Source organism: Tupaia chinensis, unplaced genomic scaffold (genome assembly GCF_000334495.1).
Source record: "Tupaia chinensis unplaced genomic scaffold, TupChi_1.0 Scaffold000387_1, whole genome shotgun sequence".
Taxonomy (NCBI): Eukaryota; Metazoa; Chordata; class Mammalia; order Scandentia; family Tupaiidae; genus Tupaia; species Tupaia belangeri.
The window spans coordinates 3,056,077-3,063,762 of record NW_006159889.1 but is presented as its reverse complement, the minus strand read 5'-3'; the positions used below and the strand labels follow the sequence as shown (position 1 = coordinate 3,063,762).

Sequence of the window (7,686 nt, the reverse complement as noted above, 5' to 3'; positions counted from 1 at the left end):
CTGGATAGTTTTGAAAGAGACAGTGGTTTTCCTGATGGACTGGATGTTGGAATATTAGCATAAGGGAAAGGAATCAAGGATGACTCACATTTTTTTACCTGAGCAGCTGGAAAAATTGACTTGCCAGTAACTGCACCAGAGGACTTCATGGGCAATAGGTTTTGGTAATGGAAGATCAGGAGATATCAAATTGGCAGTTGGTTAAACAAATCTGAAATTCAAAGGAGTTGTTTGTTTCTTATAGTAGTTAGTAGACCTTGGGCAAATTGTGTAATCCACTTAATCTCAATTTTCTCATCTGTGGAGTAGAGGGTAACAATAATACTATTGTACCAGGTTGATGGCCAGATTAGATGAGATAATATACATAAAGATATTATCATGGTGTAAAGGTACTAAATCTTAACTATGATCACTTTTATTATTGCTATTACTATTATCATACTAGTCGAAGCATTGAGCCAGCAGGTGGCATGGTGATTAAGACACCAGATTCCCACATGACTGACTGTGGTTCGAGTCCTGGGCCCAGCAGCTTGAAAATCACAACAGATAAATAGATAATAAATAAATAAATGTTAAAACAATAACCAGAAGCATTATATAATGAGGCTGCATGACTTAAAGTTTAAGAGTTAAGGATTCAATCTTTACTCTGCCGTATGCTAGTTGTGTGCTCTGGGCAAGCCATTTCAGTTTTTTTAATCTGTAACATGGAAGTATCACTTTTATTATTGCTATTACTATTATCATACTAGTCGAAGCATTGAGCCAGCAGGTGGCATGGTGATTAAGACACCAGATTCCCACATGACTGACTGTGGTTCGAGTCCTGGGCCCAGCAGCTTGAAAATCACAACAGATAAATAGATAATAAATAAATAAATGTTAAAACAATAACCAGAAGCATTATATAAGTGAGGCTGCATGGCTTAAAGTTTAAGAGTTAAGGATCCAATCTTTACTCTGCCGTATGCTAGTTGTGTGCTCTGGGCAAGCCATTTCAGTTTTTTTAATCTGTAAAATGGAAGCAATAACAGTACCTACCACATATTTTTTAAAGATTGAATGCGATATTCTATTATTTAGGACAGTATCTGGCACAACTGTGCTTAATAAATGTTATACATCACCATTATTATTTGTGAACTCGAAGAGGGAACTATCATGTTAATATCTATAGCTTCCACTTTAACCCCGTTTGTATAGAACTGTCCTTAGTATATATGTAACAGGCAGGAAAAAAAAAAAGAATGTTCTGTTTATCTGTGGAGATCACAAACTTTACACATAGTGATGCTTGGTTCTTAAATTGAGTTGAAGTTTTCTTTCTCTATACATTTCTTTCACTTCGGTGGAGGGGGAAAAAGAAATCATTGTGAGAGTGTGTCTTGGAAGTATACTCGTTTAAATTGAAGTTCGTATTTATATTTTCTGTTTTGATGTGAATATATGAGTACTGTTTAGCAAAGGGTAAATTGGGGGCTGGATGGTGGTGCAGGAGGGTAGCCCAACACTCTGTGAAGTGTTTGCTTTTAGAGATCTCCCAGGCATGTGTGCCCATAATCCAGGGCTTCTCAAGCCTGGGAATGGATTGCAGCATGAAGACCTGGTTGGGGTTGTCTGTCTGTCATTCTCTCTGTCTCTCTTGCTCATGGAAGAAAGAAACGAATAAACTTTTAAAAAAAATAAAGGATACATTTGGGAAGAAGAGACAAACATTTTTAGGACTTGGGGAGACAATTTTGATGTTTGGGTTTGTTTATACTAGTTCTCTGAACTTTCTGGATTTGAAAATAAAAGAGGCACCGTGACAATATTTAAAGTCACCGTATATATGTTTATTAATAGTTCTGACTTAAAGTTTAAAATTTGTGAATGTGGCCCAGCTGTGGTAGCACATGTTGGTTGATGTTGTTTGGCGGGCTGAGGCCACATGGGAAGTCCAGGTTTGATTCACCACCCTCCCCACCCTGACAAAAGCCAGGTGCGGTTGCATATGCCTGTTGTCCCAGCGACTCAAGAAGCTGAAGCAGGAGGATCCTAACACAGCATGACTCTGTCTAAAAAGTAATAAATAAAATACAATTTCTTGTTAAAAAAATACTTAAGGAATAAATTCATTTTCAGTCTCAATTTGACTTTAGCTGTTATTCAAGATAGAGGTTATGTGTATTCCTCCCTAAGATCTAGGGTGTTTTCATATTTATTAAACTTTCAATATTTATGAGCAAGCAGGTCTAATTTTAACTTATTAAATCTTTTTATTCCTTCACTAAGAGTAAAATTGGACCACTAACTGGATTGGTCTGTTTGTCATCATGTATGGTGCTATTGAACGATCAGATTGCCGAGCAATGTTTGTTCTGCCTTCGGCTATTCTACCATTGGACTATGAAAGCCATGGGCAGAAAAGGAAAAGCCAAACTGAGCCAGCTCTGTTCTGTCACCTGATTTGAGACTCTAGTGGTTAATGTTCATTCAACTGAGTTTTTCCTTATGAGTTCTCATGTCCAGGACCTAGCATAACCAGTTTTCCATGATGTAATACCTCTAAAACATGTTCGAACTGTAGCAAGCCTTTGCTGAGGATATTACTGTCTTTTTATGGGTCTAGATTTATAATTCTTTTGGGACTTGACATCTGAGCCATGGCCCTCTCTTCTCCTTTTTTTTTTTTTTTTTTGTTGTTGTTGTTTTTGGTTATTGGGAATTTTTTTGTAGTCTGGGAGAGTGACGATATCTTTGCTTTATTTGGGCTTGAAATGCAAAGCAGTTCACTTTAGTTAAAGGTTAGTGGAGGTCAATAGTATGTTATAGGTTCTATTCTTGCACAGTATGGGAAGAAATCGGGTAAAAACATATACAAATTTCTGGGAAAACTTACTTTTTCTAAAGTAAAGTAAATCAGTCTAGGTAGATTTCAATGTTTTAGGCCTTTTAGAAAGGATATTAGTATCAAAATTATGCCCACATTTCCGTATTTTAAAATAGGTTAATTTCAAACCTCTTAGTTGTTATTAGCATAATCTTTAGAATAGACATTCTTCTGGAGAGACTGGTAGAGGACAGGCCAGAACTCTTCCAGTACGGATGCTGCTCGCAGTTGGCAGCAGGAACCTTTGTAAAGCAAGCCTACGATACTTTCATTGGTTCATAGATAGGCAGTTCTTTTTTGTGAATCAAAAATGAAGTTATTATTGAACCACTGCCCTTTTTCTTCGTTATTCATTGTTACACGGCAAAACATAAGCTTTAGAGTCAAACATCCAGACTCCAATATTCTCTCCAGATTCTGTCAAGTCATTTAAATACTCTGGACTTCATTTTCCTGAATGATAAAATGGGGGTAATTTCATTTCAAGTAATATGTACAAAGCATCTGGCATCGTTTCCAGGCATATTGTAGGTGAGTAATAAGTAATCTTCCTGAGAGCTTTGACACAGTAGCCACAGAACTCTCCCTAGTAGGTGCTACTTTTCAGTCTTGAGGAGGTCTAACAGTAGTGTAAGTGTTTTTTTTGTTTGTTTTTTTTTTTTTTTTGAGAGGTTTTCGCTATAGGGCGTGTGCGCTCACCAGACAGACAGAGAGAGACATAGAGACAGAAAGCGAGAAATCACCCCCCAGAGGGGATGGTCACGTCGCAATCCCTTCTCCTCCATTCTCCTCTTGGGATCTTGGGGCACGCACACACACGCGCCCGGTGTGAGTTCTAAGCTACCGGGTCCAGGATGCGAACCGCGGTCGACTACGTGGGAATCCAGCGACATAGCCATTACGCTAATTGCTGGTGTGTGTGTCAGTGGTTTTTATCAGAATGAGGGCAACTAGATGTACTTTATTTTTTTGAAAATAATTTTTTATTTAATTCTGTTATTTATTTATTTATTTTTTGTAGAGGTTTTTTTTCCTATAGGGCGTGTGCACTCGCCAGAAAGACAGAGAGAGACAGAGAGACAGAAAGCGAGAAATCACCCCCCAGGGCGGGATGGCCACACCACAGTCCCTTCTCCATTTTCCTCTCGGGATCATGGGCACGCACACATATACTCCCGGTGTGAGTTTAAGCCACCGGGTCCAGGACTCAAACCACAGTCGACTACATGGGAGTCCAGTGACACAGCCATTACGCTAACTGCTGGCCCCGTTATTATTATTTTTTAATTTGACCAGAGAGACACAGAGAGAGAAAGGGGAAGTGAGAAAGCAAGCTGCCAGGTCCAGGACTTAACCACAGTCAGTCATGTGGGAATGAAGCTGCCTTAACCCAGCTGCCAGCCCTGTATTTTATTTTATTTTTAATAAGATAAATTATTTTTAATAGAGATTTTTGTTATAGGGTGTGTGTGCTCGCTGGAGAGACAGAGACAGAAAGAGAGAAATCATCAACCCACAGGGGGATGATCACACCACAGTCCTCCACAATTCTCTTCTCAGGATATTGGGCACTTACGCACACGCACCTGACATATTTCAAGCCACCGAGTCCAGGGCTCAAACCACAGTCGACTAGGTGGGAGTACAGTAAGGTAATCATTATGCCATCTGCTAGTATCAAAGACAGCATTTTATTATTTTTTTAGAGATTTTTGCTATAGAGTGCATGCGCTTACCAGAGAGATTGAAAGAGACAGAGAGACAGAAATTGAGAAATCATTCTCCAGGGGATGACTGCACTGCAATCCCTTCTCCGTTCTCCTCCTGGGATCTTGGGCAAGCACACACACATGCCCAGCGTGAGTTTGAAGCCACCAGGTTCAAGACTTGAACCACAGTCAGCCATGTGGGATTCCAGCGATGTAACCACATGACATCTGATGGCCCTAATGTATTTTATTTTTTAATTGCCACAGGACATGAGGGAAAGTGAGAAATCACCCCCTAGGGAAGATAGCCATGCCACAGTCACTTCTCCTTCATTCTCCTCTTGAGATTTTGAGCACACATACACACACTCCCAGTGTGATTTTCTTTTTCTTTTTAAAAAAATCTGTCTGTTTTTTTATTCTGAATTATAAATTTTAGTGTGATTTTCAAGCTGCCAGATCTGGGGCTCGAACTGCTGTTGGCCATGTGGGAGTCCTTAGCCACTACACAACTTGCTGGCCTCCCCAGATGTGTTTTAGACTGTTGCCATGCCATTCCTTTCTTTCTTTTCTTTTCTCTTCCTTTTTTTTTTTTTTTTTTTTTTAAGTTTGCTATAGGGCTTGTGCATTCAACAAAGAGAGACAGAAAAAAAGAAAGTGAGAGGTCAGTCCCCCAACCTGCTGGGGGAGCAGGGAGGATGGCCACTCCTCAATTCCTTCTCCTCCATTCTCCTCCCAGGACTCTGGGCATGCACACAAGCGTGCCCCGCATGACTCTCAAACTGCTGAGTTCAGGACTTCAACCACAAAGTCGGTCGTGCTCGTGTGGAATCCAGCCACCTTAACCTCTATGACACCTGTTGGCCACACCTTTCCTTTCATTCCTCTGGGTGATAAAATTTGGGGAGGGACAGATTTTAAAATGTAATGTTTAACTCTGAGCTTTATACAAAACTATGAGTGTAATATATATTTGACTGACTGAATGCGAATGTCACCAAAGAACAAATATTTTATGGTGTAGATAATTGTTTCTCTTTGGAACTTTTTATACCCAGTTTATTTCTTTTTTGAAATTGAGATATTCATAGTCATTAGGCAACAATCTCTATAAGGCAAAGAGTGCATCTCTTTGAAAACTCAAGTGATTTTTTATAGAAATATTTTTCTTAATCTAGGGCCTAGCAGTTGGCGTAATGGCTGTCACCGGACTCCCATGTAGTCGACCGTAGTTCGAGTCCTGGACCTGGTGGCTTAAACTCATGCCAGGCACGTGTGCGTGCGTGCCCAAGATCCTGACAGGAGAATGGAGGAAAAGGGATTGTGGCATGGCCATCCCCCCCCCCCGGGGGGGGGGCGGGGATTTCTCGCTTTCTGTCTCTCTGTCTCTGTCTGTCTGTCTGGCAAGTGCATGAGCACTATAGCAAAAACCTCTTTAAAAAAAGAACTCCAGAGTGATTCATTCTAGCCAAGAGTGTGGAAGTGGGAGAATCTGGGACATATTTAGGAGTTGCAGGTTACATAACTAAAACATAGAGAATGCAGGTGGATATAATACGAGATAAGGCAACAGAGGGTTGGGTCAGATTATTCAGGCCTTTGAATATGCTAAGGAGTTTAGGTTTTAATCAGAAACTGAGATGTCACAAGTTTTTTGAGTAGCTAACTAGTCCTTAAAGGAAGAGATTGTATCTTGTTCATTGTTATAGCCTTTTTATAACTATAGATAGAGGTAACATACTGTGCTATTAAGAGCACAGACTCGGGGGCTGGCAGGTGGTGTGGTGGTTAAGGGTGCTGGACTCCCATTGCCCAACTGCGGTTCGAGTCCCGGACCTGGTGGCTTGCTTTCTCACTTTCCCTCTTTCTCTATCACTCTCTCTGGTCAAATTTAAATAAATAAATAAATAAATAAATAAATAAAGTTACATAAAATAATTTTTTGAGAGGTTTTTGCTATATGGCACGTGCGCTCATCAGAAAGATAGAGAGAGACAGAGAGACAGAAAGCGAAAAATCACCCCCAGAGAGGATGGCTACACCACAATTCCTTCTCCTCCATTCTCCCCTCGGAATCTTGGGCATGCACGCACAATGCACCCGGAGTGAGTTTTAGCCACCGGGTCCAGGACTCGAACCATGGTCAACTACATGGGAGTCCAGCGACATAGCCATTACAACAACTGCTGGTCCCAAATAAAATAATTTTAAAAAAGAAAAAAAGAACGCAGACTCTGCAACCTGCTGTCTAGGTTTAACTCCTAGCTCTGGCACTTATTAGCTGTCTGACCTGGGACAAATTACTTCATCTCTCTGTGCCTCTGTTTCTTTATTGGAATGTTCGAAATAATAAAAGCATTATTTCAATGGGTTATTGTGAGGATGGAGGGTGGTGCAGAAGTAAAACATGATACTCTGCAAGGCTGATCCACATGGAAAAGTTCTGGCTTCACATCTGGAGATTCGTCTTGAGTATGTCAGCCAGGTGGGTGCCCATGAGCCAGGGCTGGCTGAAGCTGGGAGTGGATCATGGCATTAAGACCCTGTTGAGGTGCTATTTCTTTGTCTTTCTGTCTCTCTCACCCAATGAAGAAATAAGCTTAAAAAAAGAAATAATCTTATGACTTAGTCCAAAAAATAACAAATGCTATCAAAGATTCAGAGAAAGGGGCACTCTTTTACACTGTTGATATTAAATTAATTTAGTCAATATGGAGATTCACCAAAAATGAAAAACTACTGTATGATTCAGCAGTCCCACTACTGGATATATATCCCAAGGAACCAATATATCATAAATTATCTGCACTCCAGTATTTATTGCAGCACTATTCATGATAGCCAAGATATGGAATCAACCTAAATGTCCATCACCAAATGAATGAAGAAAGAATGCGGTATAGGGAGCAGCAGGTGGTGTGGATAAGGCGCCAGACTCTCACAGTTTAAATCCCAGACCTGGCTGCTTGAAACCCAGACCAGCTGTGTGTGTGTGTGTGTGTGTGTGTGTGTGTGTGTGTGTGCCAAAAATTCCGAGAGGAGAACAGAAGGTAAGGGATTGCAGCATGGCCATCCCCCCTGGGTGTGATTTCTTGCTTT

General features: G+C 40.5%; 1 protein-coding gene across 4 annotated transcripts in view; it reads left to right on the top strand.

Moving 5' to 3' along the window:
- Window positions 1-7,686, top strand: part of TESK2 (testis associated actin remodelling kinase 2) — a 168,216-nt gene that overhangs the window by 96,832 nt on the left and 63,698 nt on the right. The gene's annotated exons all lie outside the window — the stretch shown is intronic.